At 41.8% G+C, this 16,241-nt stretch overlaps 1 long non-coding RNA gene across 1 annotated transcript in view; it reads left to right on the top strand.

The window, feature by feature from the left end:
• Positions 1-415: 415 nt before the first annotated feature.
• The window catches only part of LOC146976974 (uncharacterized), a 30,420-nt gene continuing 14,594 nt past the window's right edge, over positions 416-16,241 (top strand). Inside the window, exons 1-2 of the long non-coding RNA XR_015037243.1 lie at positions 416-522; positions 672-727. This is a non-coding gene — a long non-coding RNA (uncharacterized LOC146976974). The remainder of the gene's footprint in view (positions 523-671; positions 728-16,241) is intronic.

Below are 16,241 nucleotides of genomic sequence, written 5' to 3'. Positions count from 1 at the left end.
GAGCCTCCGTAGCGTAGCTCTGAGCAGCTCGCCGCTCTGCTCCGCTGTTCTAAAAAATAGCTTGCACCGACAATTAAAGGTAACGAACCTACTGCTAAGACTATAGGGATTATGGCAATGGGCCACTTTGCCAAAATGTTGAACTATCCCTTTAACGTCCAACATCTCATCCTCTAACTCTCCACATCAAAGCTCTGTTGGTCGCTCCTCCACTTTGTGTGAAGCAACAGGTTTATCTCTCAGTTTCCATTGTCATCGCTGAACATCCTCCTCTTCCCCTTGTGTTTCCTCTTTGTCAGGGCTTGTCTCATGTTTTGTTTTGTTTTTTCTGTCTTATTTTGCCTCAGGATGGATATGTTGTTGGGAAACAGAGAGGGGCGAGGGAGCAGCGCGAGTCAGCTCTGTGTGAGAGGAAGGATAACAAACAATCGGGCGTGCTCCTGCAGATTCAACGTCTTATTACAACTTCCACTTCACCTCCGAGGCTCCAAGATCAAACCCTGAACTGGTCCAGCTCTCTGTGTGAGTATGAATGTGTGTGTGTGTGTGTGTGTGTGTGTGTGTGTGTGTGTGTGTGTGTGATTGTGTGTGTGTGTGTCCGTCTCTGTCACACTTCAAAAAGATCAAAACTGAGAACATGACAGAATAAGACTGAGCTGCATTCCTCTCAGGTGATGACAGTGGCGATCCACAGGCGGTCTGGACTCAGCCGAGCGAGGATGACAAGGTTGGAGTGACACACTGACACACACTGGCACACATTACCTGAAACACTCCCATTCGCCTCAGGCCGCGCGCTGAGAGAGAGAGAAATGTGGGTCATGGGTGAAGACTACAAAGTGTGTCTTGCTTTAGATGCACACACACACACACACACACACACACAGAGCGATGCACAAACGCCTGTGTCTACAGCTACTAATCCTCGCTGTCAGACGCTGTGACAATATGATCGACAGATAGAGGAGGGGGAAGTGGCGTTCAATGTTAAGTGGCAGGGTGACAGCAAAATGACAGTCCTTAGGCAACACACTCACACTCACACACACAGACACACACAGACACACAGAGAGCAGTGGCAAAACAATAACCACCACACAGGCCTTTCACCAGCCTCGTCCGATTCACATACTGATGTGTTTTCTTCAATAAAACTTTAATAAATATCATAAATAAATGCATTAACCAGGGTGACCAAATGTCCTCTTTTGCGCGGACATGTCCACTTTTTACGTCCTGTCTCGGGCAGGTTTTATAAATTCATGAAAATGTCCAGTTTTCATAGTTTTTCATGGGACCAATACGTGACTGGCGCTTTGCAAAGAATACCACTCCGGTACTTTGTTGCATCTCTGACGTAATTCCCGAGAGGACCCTCTATTACTGCCAATAATACTGATTATTGATCATTTACACACCTACAAACTAATTAAAAATTTTCTAATCTGTCATTACGGATCATCATCCTAGCCTGGAATGTTTTTACCTATCTATGGTTTTTTTAATCTGAAATTGTATCAAATTCAGCCAGAAGAGCAGCCTGGGGTTGATTTACACTTAATATTTGAAGTGATGTAGCACTAAATGGGATACCGAATGTCATTTTTGGTTTTAAATAAACTGCAACAGCAATGTGAAAGTGCAACCACAACAATGAAGAGTTTTTGTAAATACACAGGATTTCTCTAGGGATAAACAGAAGTTACGCATTATAGATTTAATAAGTTGATTGCTCTTCGGGGCCCCCAGTGGCCCCTAAGCAGGTGCTTAGTTTGCTTATGCCCTGGGGCTGGCTCTGTCTTTGATCTACCTGTTGACCTTTAGAAAACCCACCCTTGAACCCCCCAACAATTTATGTATCTCGATGGCCGAGTGTCCTCTTTTTTGGAAATCAAAATATGGTCACCACAACCAAAGCAACACATGAATCTATGTATTTTCAACCATCGGGTGTCGTCATCATAAGACCCTGTACTTCATAAATACAGACTTATCATAATAAGTATAAATGATAAAATACTAAGTAAACTAATAAGTTTTCACATTAAGACATAAAGTCAAGACTGACACGAGTGATCCAGGATTACGAGGTAATAAATCAAAAACTTAATTTTCACTTTTTGTCTTATAAACTTGTTTAAAAAGTCAAGAATCTGACTTTGTGTCTCATGGTGTCTCAACACAACTGAAGTGTTTCTGGTGACCCAAAAAAAAAGTGGCAGACCCGAGATAAAGGCTAATGCTAAGCTAATGGTCCGTATGATCAATAACATGTGAATCATGTGATATTGACGTTCTAATAAACCAAACAAACTCAGCTTATTGTCCAACCGACACTAACAGGAAGCTGTCTGCACAACTTCTAGAGTCTAGAAGAAGAACAACTAAAGCCAAAACCCAGACCGGTCCCTCACTTTATTGTGTCCCCAGAAACACTTCCTCTTGTGACTCTTTACAGCTCATGTGTTGTCATTGACTGATGAAGCTGTTTTCAGAGTTTGTTGCACATCTGTATCTCTGCATGTGTTTTTTCTTCAGCTGCAGTGTTCTGAGCCCTCAGGGCCACCATAGTTTTGCACCAGACACCAAAACAAGCTCCTCATATTTCGGTTGTTTGCCACTTTAACTCAAAGAAAGTCAAAATATTCAGTCAGTCAGTTTTTTTTTCCAACAACTGATTTTGAGGATCCCTTCTTCTGCTGTTGTTGTTGTTGTTTCCAGGAACCAGCAGCCAACTGGGAACAATAAAAAGCTTCAACAATGATCCCAGTTAAGCACCAGTGCTGGGAGTCACAGCTCCTTAATACCTCATGTAGGCTACTCTCCACACGGGCCCATGCACCAGAGGCAACACTGACTGTCAGAAATATGGCTGCTGTGCTGGAGGAGGTGGTGTTGGTGGAGGTTTTGGAGGGGTGAGGGGAGGAGGAGGGGTGTAGATCATATAAAAGGATGTTGGATCTGCGGTCGGGAACAAACGGTTCTTCTGTCTGGGCGACGGACACAGAAACGGCTTTGATTTATTCACAGCTCGTACGTTTTGGCAGGATTTTTAATTCACGAGATCAGAGGTCAAAACAAGGATACACGGTCGGCACAGTCACAGTTTGTGAGGTCAACGCAAAAAGAAATGAGGAGGAATGTTAAGTTTCCTACTGTACGTTTTCCTCACAACAACAGGCCTCTTGTTTTCTCAATTATGGACAAAGTGGACGGGGCATCGTGTATGTTGTACTTCATGTCGACGGCCTGATGCTTCTGTGAATTGTCAATAATGAGATTATTGTCCGCACAGAGAAAACCAGCAGAGGAGGAACGATTTGAATAGTCAAATAGGCGACACACACACACACACACACATGCATGCATACACAACCCTCTCTTGTTGTATCATGCCCCCCCTCCTCCCCTCCTCCTCCCGCCCCCTCCCATCATCCCTTCTCTTCCTGCCAAATCATTTCCAGCGAATCCGTTTTGATACGACATCACAGCGCCCCGCAAAGTGAAGATAATCCTTGACATTTTTATCATTCACCCCCCTTTTATTTAGTCTGCGCCGCGCTCGCCTGTCTTGTTTGCTGATAAAATCTGCCAGCCGATGCAAGCCTCGGCGGATCACACATCAAAAAGGTCCATTTCCCCCCAGAGGGTGACGGAGTGTCAAAATAATATTCCTCTGTGTGCTCTGGGTGGCAGCCTAATTTAAAAACTTCATTTGATGATTGTAGCCATTTACATGTTGTTTTCCAGGCTGAGAGCGGTGGTTGTCTTGGCTTCAGCCGCCCGGTCTGATCCACTATACGTGACAAAATCATTACAATAAAAGATAAATTATACAAGAGTTTTTCTTCAGAAACAAGGAGATAGGAGGTGTTCTCCTCAGGTTGGAGTCATGAAGTCATTATGGAAGTACAGTTGTGCCAAAATACAAATAAGATCAAATACAAAAAATATAAAAACAATTTAATAAAAGTTTATTTACTGGGAAAACATGATAATAACTTTGTTGATAGTCACATGGCAGGAAAAGAAGCAGTTAAAGCAGATATCAGTGGAATGTTTTTGTTAATATAAGTCCTAAATAGTCCTATTTTCCGTCAGCAATCACTTACATGAAGTATTTCAGCCTAAACACGAGTCTCTCCGTCACTCTGCTCTGCTGTAACCCGAGGAGAAAATTTTCCTTGTGGGATACAAGTGTTATCCAATGAGGGGAGAGAACGGCATGAAGGGCTGTGTGTGCAGCCAAGGGATGCGCGTGAATGTGGTGACGTAGCACGAGGACCAATTGATGCCTGACAAGGGCGGGGGCTGCTAACTCATGGTGCGTTCAAGGAAACTCGTACTTTGTGTTTTTTCAAATTAGTAGTTATAATGTAATTTTTGTTAAATTATTGGTAATAATTAACATAAGAGTTGTTCAAAAATAGGTTGGAGTAGATATTCTGCACAGGTTTGTTAAGTAACAATAAAGGTAAAAAGAGTCTATACAGATTAAGTAACACTTAATTACACAATGAAATTTAATAGCTAATTTAAAAATTAGCTGGAAAACCAAAACTGAATCTTTTTCTTTATTCCGTTGGCTTTTCCTTTTAGATTTTCCCTTTCCCTGTTACCATTTATGTGACCCTCTTTATTGTTTTCTTTTCCTGGCACATTTAAACTTAACATAATCAACAGATGCCATATATTATAAAGTGGATACTGTATATTGTTGTTGAGTCTGCCAGACAGTGCATATAGGATTATGTCGTAGCATTGTGTGATCCATTGAAACAGACCAGATTTACACAACGATAATTCTCCGGGGCTCAAGCTTCAAATAAAAAATATTTGTGAGTGTCCAGATCGACAGTAACGGACTGTGACAAAGCTTTTACACTGAAAGAAGATATGAAGGAGGACACAGAGGCTCGGGGATAAAGAGCCAGAGATATGTGGCCAAAAATCCACTCAGAGCTTCAGTTATGACAATCTGACTTCATCATGAATCTCATGTGTCTGCGATAATACAGAAAAAGCTCCTTTATCTCAGAAAATATTAAAGTTCTTGTCCGTCGGCCCAGTGTTTCCCAACGTTTTTTGGGGCTTTTCCCGCATTAAGGCACAAATTTTTCCCAAATGGTCGAGTGGAACGAACGGCTCCGGCCAGGCCACGGTTTTGAGTTTAACAGCAGCGAGCACAAACACTATAAATTTACAGACACAAGAGAGAGAGAGTTTTTTAATAGCCACTCAACTTTGCAAAGACAATAACTCTCTCAGTCTTAACTTTCTCCCTGTGAAATGCCCCCGCTGTTTGCTGAGGTAGCTGGAAGTGCTCAGCTCTCGCTCTGACAAGGTGCTTTGAAATACCAATCACCGAGTTTACACAACGGGGAAGGCTCGTAAACGTGTCGAGCGGGGGAAATATACAACGCTATACTTCAATTTTTTTCCGCAGGTAAAGAAGCAGAGTTATGGCCTCGGCGGCGTGTACCTTACAGGTGATATAATATACGCCCGGTCTTGTTCTGAAGCTCATTCATCACCGGTGACAGCAGAGGAAAGTGCTTCAAGTCGTGACAGTCCCCTGTAACCTCTCGTCAACACGTGTACAACATACAGCGCAGGCAGCACATACATGAACACGGATATATGAGACCGTGAAAACCTGGATGTGGCCAAAGCTGTGAGTAATTTACAGCAACATTTGGCAGGAAGTGAACAGAAAACTCTCCCGAACCCACAAAATAACACATTAAAGTCGAAGTCCTTTCTTACCAGATGTGTCAGACCTCAACCGCCAGTTTTCTCTCCTGCTGAAATGACAACGAGCTAGCTGGCTAATTAGCTTTAAAAACCCACAAGACCCTTAAGTATGACGCTCAAAGTAAAAGACTGAGGCCAACAAAACGTCAGTGGCCTGTTTGGGTGCTGGTGGATTTATGTATGTAAGAGTAAAGCCCTTCAGGATGAGTTTCTGTTTATCTCCTCAGTAATGTTCAACCGATTTGATGGATTACGTTAACCCAACCTGGAAGGATTAATCAATGAAGAAGTGTAAATTAAATTAACACAAAGTGTTGAAGACTGAAGGCAGCGATGGAAACAACATAAACATTATGAGTCAACTGTCAAAACAAACCTACAAGCCCACGATTAAACGTCCAAACATTTTATAAGTAATAGGCTATTTGTGTCAACAGCAGATAAACAGAAAGTACTGGAGGCTTCTGTAAGTCAAGATTCAAGACTTTTTTTTAAAGTGCTAGTTCAGCCTGAACAGCCAGAGGTTACAGAAGGAGTGTCTCTTCATGGTTATGATGGTAACAACAATGAAGACGTGGGCTGCGGTTCACAATTGGCTTTCGTCACCATAGTTACAATAATAAACAGTCATGGTGCGGTGCGGTGCGGTTTAGGCAAAAGATCATGTTTTGGTAAATAAGCACTTCCTTTTAACCATCAAACGATATGCGTTGCCATGGTTACGACAACAATAACAACGTGGTTAAAGTCGTTGAACGGTCACGGACAAAATAAACAGCAGCTTTCACTTGGAAATCGAACAATGCCATCGTGACGGGGACTTTGACCTTTCGCTGTGCGTTCATTCACACCAAAAGCTTCCACAGCTTCAAAAATGCCGGAAGTCATTCGTTTTCAATGAGACCTGAGCGACCAAAGCATCAATTGTCGTCAGCCGTGCTTCCAAAACTTCCCAAAGCGTCACCAGATGAGAAGTTGAGTCTCGGTTAACTTTATGGTAATTAGCTATGACGCGGTTCGGCGGCAACCAGTCAGAATAGAGGTGTCCTTCGCGATCGAACTTTGACGTCGGTCACGTGAAGAGTGACCAAAGCGGCTAAAAATATTTTTGCCTCTTTGGAAGCTTCTGGTGTGAACGTACAGAAGCGCATCCTCGGGCAACTTTGCCTCTTTGGAAGCTTTTGATGTAAACGTACAGTTATATTACGTGACTGAACTTTTCCCTTTCGTCCTGTCATACTCAATTCAACCACTAGATGTCGCCTAGCATCAAAATGTAACCATGGGTTATAATAACCTGCTGCATGGACGCCCTTGGTAGCAACACCTGGTTACTTCTAGTTATCTTAGATTATGTTGCATTCAGGAATAATCAGACAAACTGCGAGACTGTAATAATGAGAGAACAAGTTCCACAGTTGTTCTCTCATTATTACAGTCTCGTAGTTGCATCATAAATAATCTTCATTTGCATAGCCTATTTAATGTTAACAATAATGTATTTAAAGCAGATATCAGTGGAATGTTTTTGTTAATATAAGTCCTAAATAGTCCTATTTTCCGTCAGCAATCACTTACATGAAGTATTTCAGCCTAAACACGAGTCTCTCCGTCACTCTGCTCTGCTGTAACCCGAGGAGAAAATTTTCCTTGTGGGATACAAGTGTTATCCAATGAGGGGAGAGAACGGCATGAAGGGCTGTGTGTGCAGCCAAGGGATGCGCGTGAATGTGGTGACGTAGCACGAGGACCAATTGATGCTGCTAACTCATGCTGCTACCTCATGGTGCGTTCAAGGAAACTCGTACTTTGTGTTTTTCCTTCCTGTGAAGTCATACCAGTTCGATCTGGTACGAGTTCACGGGTCGGAAGTTACGAGTGGCCGTTATAGGGAACTTTCACAGACAACAGGACGGTAAAAACACGAGCTACGGGTTACCTGGAACGCTACCAAGTCGTAGTTGTGACTTGAAGCTGTAACTTACGGTTTCAAAAGCCTGCCTTGAACACAGCATTAGCCGAAACGGCCGTGCCACTGATATCTGCTTTAAGACAACACAATTACAAAGCTGAATTAAATGCATTATTGTTAACATATTAGATTACATTTACATCTGACTACTGGGTGTGGTTCATCCACTAAATACCGCCTTAAAAGTGTAATCTTTTCAGTGAGCAGGAGGTTAACTGTGGAAAAAGAGTAATCTTCACTTACATCAGGAGAAAATCTGCTGCTTATGATTCACGGACAACTCATGGCGTTATCACACCCTCTTAAAGTTCGTCATACATTTTGGAGCCGGAGGAGAAACTGTCCTACTTCAGCAGAAAATCTGAGGTCAGCACCGAAAATATTTCACGGCGTGTCAGGCCGCTCCGCACACGGTGAATAATGTTCGACATGACACTGTAATGCTTGTTCAGGTGAAAAACGGTTCCCTGCACAACTTTCTGGGGCAGTGGTAATAATATTCCATCGGAGGGGAGGGGATGTGTGTGAAATATGGCACTGCTTCACATTCATGAATTCATCCTGGAGAGATAAATTAGACCCCAGACAATCTAACAGTCTAACTTCCTAAATAGAGCACTCTGTCATCACAAACTAAACGGAGGTATGGAGGCTGATCAGCAGAATAATTCATGGTTCTTTACATCCTGCAGTCAGGAACAAGGCGACACGGTTGCACATGTTCTTCAGAATTACCCGTAAAACATATTGTAAATAATCGCCAGGCGGGAAAAACAGGAAGACGAAACTGCACTTTAATTTGGAATAATTCCTCATCCCCTCTCTCTCTCTCTCTCCAGCTCTGTGATGTACTGCGCTGTAACATGAACTACGTCCTTTATCTTGATCTGTGCAGTCAAATATCAGGCGTAAAATAAATTAGAGCGGTGCAGCCGGGTGAGGATCATTTGTTTGAAGTGACATGGCTGATAAGCGTTGATTTACTTCCACAATAATGGCCTTTTAATTGAGCCCTTCTGTCCTTTGTAACATCAAAACCTGACAAGTGGTTTGACAACAACGCTTTCTCTCCCCGCTCTGTGACTGACAGGCACAATATGGTCGCCGTCATCGCTCCCGGCTTCCTTCAGCTGTCAGCCCCCGACACCTTTTTTTTGCCTGCATGTGTGACGAGCTCGCTGTCCGACACAACCTGAAAATTAAAGTGGTTATCGCTCCGGAAGATGCAGAGTAACTGCAGGGCAGTTTGGTTTTATTCAGGGAGGTTGTGTAACATGCACGCTCTCGGTTTTGATTTATGTGCAAAGACAGAAATACAAATAAAGAAAGCAATCTCATTTACCACCTTCCAGTGTTGCCATAGTCTGTTAAACCACAAGTCAAGTGTTATGACAGACTTTGTCTGCCTCGCTGGCATGACTTGAGGGAGAGCAGAGGAGGCGTGTGGTGCGTGCTGAGCGATGACAGATGTGGGACGAACGCTGAAATGCGCCTCTCCTTCTGTAAATGGTGTGTTTTGGGTCGGAGTGGCTGCTGCTGACCGGTGATTACGCGGCTGTGTGCGCGCGGGAACACGGCCTATGTTTGGTGTAGCTCGCATTTGGCTTTCTAAATGGTGCGTGGATTCATTCCTGACATTTATGAATGAGGGTTGTGCTGAGGGTTAAGTAAATAAAGCCATCAAAGTGCAGGCTGCATGCGAGTCGGCCTCGCCGCTTTCTCTTGCATTCCTTCATTCCCAGCCTTCCCCCGCTGTTGATCTGTCTAAATAAGCCACAGGGTTTTCTATCAAAGTAACTTATTGAACAGGGTGAATCAATGCGTGACACAGGGTGAATCCCGGTTCAGTGCTCTGTTAAAGCCAACTGCTTCTTCTTTGATTTTATAGACAGGTTCAGGATTAATGGGAATCCAGTATGAGAGCAATTGACTTCTGTGTCGCCCACTCTCTCATTATTAACACAGGCCGGCCGTACAAGAGTGTTTGATGTGGGACCGATTGCTTTATTAGTGAGAGGCTGTATTTTTGCTTTTCATGGTTTGTGATTTTGCAGCCTGTTGGTGTGCTGTATTTTTTACAGTCCACAAGGATTGATGTAGTTTTCCTCTCCCATCTGTACAGTTTGTCTGTTGTTTTCTCTTCCAGTGTGTAGTTTAGTTTCCCTATGGTCACTGTTGCACCAATGAATATTTAACTTATGGGACTAAGATGAAGCCGAGCAACGTATGCTTCCCGCTATGACCACGCTCCTAACGGCACGACTCCGCCTCTAAAACAGCGGGCAGCCTGCTCAATTTTGAGTTTTTTGCTAGACCAGTCGTTCGTACATCCCTGGCTGCTAGCTAGCTATACCCTCCACATGTGCGTATTGTTGTGGTAGAAGGATATCAGCTACAGCTTGGTATCTAATTAAAGCAACTACGAAGAACTTTCATTTTGTGTTTACTTTGGCGACCCCTGTGGACAAAAGTGGTAGGTTTGTCTTTGCGGATCTGATGAAATTGAGCTTGGTTTTACTGGCTAGCGTAGCAACAACTCAATGCTAGATACGCTGTAGCCTACCTAGCTAAGCAACGTTTGAGAATATATTGAATATTGACCAAATTACTACACACATGAATTGTGAATGTTTGTGTAGCATCTACAACAAACATGTTTCATTTTTTATTAGAATATTGAAGCAAACGTTTTGTAAAAGCTAAGTAAAGCTTAATGATTACACACATAATAAAGTAGAACAAATGTGTTATGTTTCATTCACAACCATATAGCCTAGAATTAAAAGTGCAACAACTTTTGACAAAATATTAGTAGTAGCTAGCTAGCTAGCTTATTGGAATGTGAAGAACTTAAAATATTCATCTAATGACTACACATACCTTTTGCATTCCTACTATCAAGAAAAAACATAGGCCTATTATCTTTGATTTTTAACAAAGAAATTAACTTCATAAAAGTTTAGTAATAATACTGTATCAATACAAGTAGCTACGCTAGTTAGCTGTGTTTGGCTAACATTTGCAATTTACGCAGCCATCCATAAATAAGCGTTTGCCACATCAAAAATTATCTGCAGAAAAAGGTTATATCAGTTTGTGTATTTTTGATGAAAATAATAACAAAATGGACTTCCCTTCTCATTATTTAACTGGTCCCAAACACGTGTGGTTTGTGAGAGAATTTTCATTTTCACTTTAATATGAAGGTAGAAATTGAATTTTATTGGAGTAAAAAGCAGTATCCTATTTCCTCGAAAGCAGTCGACACGAGAACCCGTCTGCGTCGTTCCAACCTTTTCGTTGTAGAGTACACGGTCGCCAGCAGGCAGCTCTGAGTTTTTGGAAGAAGATTCGTGGACAAAAAGCCAAATCTTAGAGGGGTGTGAAAAAACATCTTTGATGTCAGAAGAAATTTCGTTGAACAGCTCCGTGCAATCTGATCGCAGGCTGGCGTCCTCTGGCAGCCTGATCTCTGTAGATCGCTTCCACCCACAGGACATGGAGATGCATCTGTGCCACTGTGTGTGTGTGTGTGTGTGTGTGTGTGTGTGTGTGTGTGTGTGTGTGTGTGTGTGTGTGTGTGTGTGTGTGTGTGTGTGTGTGTGTGTGTGAACAAAAGAGCTGAAAACAAGCTGATTTAAATGTCTGAGGGAACTTGATTGAACAGGTGGACACACTGGAACATTAAACAAATTATAGGCCAGCAAGTAAACGTATAGATTCAACTGACTGACAGCAAGATGAGCCGACGTTTAACAGCATGTTCAGTTTAGTTTCCTTCTTTAGTTCAGATTAAAGCTGCTGATCTGACTTCAGAAAGAAGTAACAACGTTTTGCATCCAAAACCGAAGAGCACACCGTCAATCAAACACTCCAAAACCTTAATTCCTATAATGTTTGCTGCTTTACAACTTAAACTTCCACTACATTTCAGAAGGAAATTGCATTTATGTAATTAAATTAAATATTCATCAAGAGATTTCCAACCGTCTTTCTCTTGTTTTGGCTCTAAACTCAATTCTGCTCCATTCATCAACTTAGGACACTCAAGATTTATCTCATTCTCTTATCTTATGGAGTGGACCTGACCCCACATAACTGTACATAAACCCAGTACTATTACTATCTTAAAGCAAAAACTTGCTTGTATATTGAAGTTAAATGAACAGTTTCTTATTTCTGGTTGAGATGTGAGATGTGAACAATAAAAGATCACTGAAAAAGTCTAATATATTTTGGCTTCAACAACCTCCAATAAATCCTCTAGTTGCCGATGATAATATATATTTAGTTTGATACTCTAAGTGCTAATATCTGTACTTTTAACTCAGCATAGTGGTAATTAAAATAAACTTTATTTATAGAGCACCATCTGTGACACAAATTGCAGCTCAAAGTCCTCAACAATCAGGAAGAAAATGTGAAAGAAAATTCAAAAATCAATTAGTGCAACAATAATGGCAATAATCAATTAAATCATGGGTAAGGAGATAAAATCAGGAGAAATAAAAACCAATAATGACTTTTCATTCAGAACTTGTACTTTTACATCGCTGTATTGGTGTAATTAAAACCTCAGTGCTGCTTGTTTTTGAGTCTGTTTTTCACTGTAAGTATCTGAAGCATTATGGGATATGTTGGAATGAGTAACATGTGACTTACTGTATTACATTAGGACAAACTGTCAACCCTGATAAATAACACAGTCTGTTTACATGTCATCTACCGGAGTCATAAACTGGTTTGGATGCCGACATAGGAAACTGCATCATGTTATAATGCAGAGCCTGGTGGTGGGAAAAGTCAGACTGACTTTTGAGGGAAAAAGTCACGGGACACATGTGCTGCTGCTCTAAATATAGAAAACTCTTAATTTCCACAGGTTCATTAACGACCACATCAAAGAGAGAGAGAAAAAGGAGGAAAAAAAACACATCAATCAAGCGTTGCCTTCAGGCTCTGTACGAACAATAAATGATTCGCTGTCGAGTCTTTAATACCAAGTTCAAGTCCGTCTCTGCAGCTTCGGTCCCTTTGTTTTTCCATGTGTTGCTGCTTTGATTAGGTTTTTAAGATAAGAGAACAAGAGGAAGCTCGTTCTGAAATGAGGCAACAACAGGAAGCACTAGCAGTAATCACTGCCAGCGCTGGTTAATGACCAACTTCAAGGCGAGTCATGAGAAGTTAAAGAGAAGAGCACTATTGTTTATGGTGACCTCTCTCTCTCTCAGGATTTGACCTTCCACGGCTTCTCCTCCTCACGTCCTCGTCTCTCCTCTGTCCTCCCACAGATCTAACTCGTTCATTCTACAAACAGGTCCACACCTGCTCCTCTGATAGGAGCTCACAGACTACAGTATATCCAACACATAAATACACATAAATACATAAAGTTACGTTAATAAATACAAAGATGTTTAATGAAGCTTTTATCATGGACTGAACAAAGAAAATTAATCCAATTAATCAGCACAGAAAAGCTTAAACACTGCAAACAACAACTCTCATTCTGTCATTAAGCAGTGATTAAGAGACACAATGATAATAAATAGAGGATATTTATGATATATACACACAATATAAAATCATAACAGTACCTCCTGTGTGCAATAAGTGAATATCCTGATGAGAGGATATTCACACTAATTTAACCAACATCCAATTAGAGATTTGAGGTAAAGTCAAATTTAAATTAAAAGCTGCAGCATCTGATTTTGTGGTCCCTGTAAACGCACACACACTGACAATTCATTTGCAAAGTGTTGGGTCCAGCACATCCTGAGCAACTGATACAGGAAATATACATATATTATACACAGTAAAATTACACAAGCTTCGTAACAATCAGCATAATGGAGCCACAAAACCAAAACAACAAGCTGAAAGACAATAAACCTGTAAAAACAACAAATACGCATAAAGTTCCATTCAATATGTTGTGACAAATTAACAAACAACTTTTCCAGTGACCCTTTTCCTCCACATCTACTTTAATTTTCTAAAACCGGGTGATGCCGTGAATATTCATCGATTCCACATTTTACATAGCCTAGGTTTAGCCATGCTGCCTTGCACGCGGTTTCATTTGCTCTGCAAGTCAGCCTGGAAACCATGGACCCAATTTTCCCTAAACTAGGGAGCCAATCACAGAACGGGGGACGATGACCACACACCTAAGCGACTTTGTTGATAGCTGATAATTTGTCTAAATGCCAGCTGTTTACAATTTTGTTCGGACGAATTCGGCACTACTCAAGCTAGCCGTTGTGACGCACTTCAGGTTAATTCCCGTTACTTCCGGTTACTTTCGCAAAATAAAACACCCGTTGCCCTTTACATACAGAAAACCATGACGATAGAATTTGTGCTTTTACTTTGAAATAGGAAGCTAACCTACCCTCGATGTAGCTAGCTTGAACCAAAATAAACCGTCTTTGCTTGAACCCTCCGTTTTGACCGATCTCGTCCCGTTACCGGCATTTGACCGCTCAAGATGCCTTACCGGAGAGTTTTGTCAGCTCTGAGACGAAGATCGGTCCGTTTAGAGTTGCTGAAGAGTGTCTCTGATGACTTTAGATGGAGGCAGGCTAACACTACCCATACACTTCAGCGATTGAGCTAAGCTAATTACAGGTGATACGGCTCTATCTCCTTTGTTACTGCACGCACAGTCGAAAGGATGGTGTCTATCTGCTGGTCATCGACTCGGGAGTAAGGCAAGACACGAACATTTTTTGGGGGCGTATCCCTTTAATAACGCCTAGGCCTACTGTTGGCGTATCCCTTTAATAACACCTAGGCCTACTGTACTGTAGCAGCACCTGAAAGTCAAACCACTGCTCCGGCTGTTTTTGCCCCCACTCCCACCCCCCTCCCCTCAAAGCTGCAGCCTGTGACCTTGTTTCCTGATGAGCTGGTGCCTCCGCTCTCAGCTTCTTATCACCAAACGGGACAGTGATGGATGGTAGAGAGTAGCTGCTCTGCTGTTTAGTGGCAGGAGGTCAAGGCGACAGTTACTTTAACCAAACGTTTTTTTTCTTTTTTTCTTCGTCTTTTTTTAAACCAGCTGATTTCAGATCGTTAACAACGCCTGTAAGAATTGTGAAAGAGAGAATCTCCAAAATAAACCGCGTGTTTTGCCGAACGCCTTTTGAAGATTAAGGAGGACCCCGTTGCACGACGTGTACAAATATCCAGCAGCTAATTCACATTATGCAGCCGTTTGCCCACAGGTAATGAGGGATTAGGGCTGATTTTGCACTCAATTTGAGGCTGCGAAGGAGCCAGAGAATCAAAGCCCTTCAGACTCAGACTATTTTGGGCTGCTGCTAATAGTTCTTGTCAGCCGTAATTTTTAAGTACTTTAACCAATTCATTGTATAATTAGGTTAGCAAAATTAGCTCATTGCAAAGTCAGTCAGCAGGCGGTAATGCAATAAAGTCATTAACATTCCAGATTTATAGAACCATTAATATAGAGGCGATCTGTCTTTATCACATTTTTCTTCGCTGGTAAAAATGGCATAAATTAATAAAAGAAAATAGACTCTGGTGTGACATGTTCTGTGTACTTTATTGATTTTTTTTGTGCTCAGAGCAAAAAGCTACAAGACAAATGATCTGTCACTGTGACATGTCAAATTAAAAGCATACCAGAACTTTTTTTTTCTTTCTTTCAGTCAAAGGTTTAAGTCAAGTTGTAAATGAAGACACGCTTAATGTCTTCTTAAAGCCCCGAGCGTTAGCAAGGGATATTCACATCTAAACACACATCTGTCATGACGGTGTCGAGCAGGTCGACACTTTGCAAACAGGTTTGTGAACTTACCAAGGTTTGGAAATGAGCAATTAGCAAATATGTGATTCGTCCTGTTTGTGCATCTTTTTCTCCTTTGTTTTTTTACCTTTGTTCTGTCACTTATGTATAGAAAAACCAGAGAACAAACTTTACAGAACAGGAATAAAGTAGGAATCATCATGAATAGGTACAGATGCATATTCAGAACTTTTTAGATAGAAAAATCAATATTAATGGTTTGTATTCGTGGATAAGTTTTAGAACAACACATTGTGGAGATGCAAACACAAAAATGCGACGCTGCACTATTGTATTTCTTCACATTTTGCCAAACTGTCCCCATTAAAACTCTGTTGGCAGCTCCTGTGTGCAGACAACAGTCGCTGCTCTTCTGCAGGTTGTGGACGTTTGTCTCTTTTCTGTGATTTTGAAGTTGATTTATTTCGGTTTCTGAGTGAACGACGGTGAAAACCTCGGCAGCGCTACGTCGACACCGAACATGTGCAGCAGTAAAAACTCATTTCAGTGTTTGCTCTGCGTGTGCTCATCAGCCTGCTGACAGCGACAGAGTGAACGATGACTCATGTGACCGTATGACTTCTTTTCCACCGCTCGCTGACTTTGTTCTCTGCATCGTTGCGCTCACAAAAACAGCATTTTTAGTTTTTAATAACGGGTTCTTGTGTCCGTGTAACTCCTGTTCCTCTGTGGTTCATG

Source organism: Trachurus japonicus, chromosome 12, assembly GCF_045865225.1.
Source record: "Trachurus japonicus isolate A0001 chromosome 12, Traja_1.0".
Taxonomy (NCBI): domain Eukaryota; kingdom Metazoa; phylum Chordata; class Actinopteri; order Carangiformes; family Carangidae; genus Trachurus; species Trachurus japonicus.
Note: the sequence above shows the minus strand (reverse complement) of the source record. Positions and strands in the feature narration are given on the sequence as shown.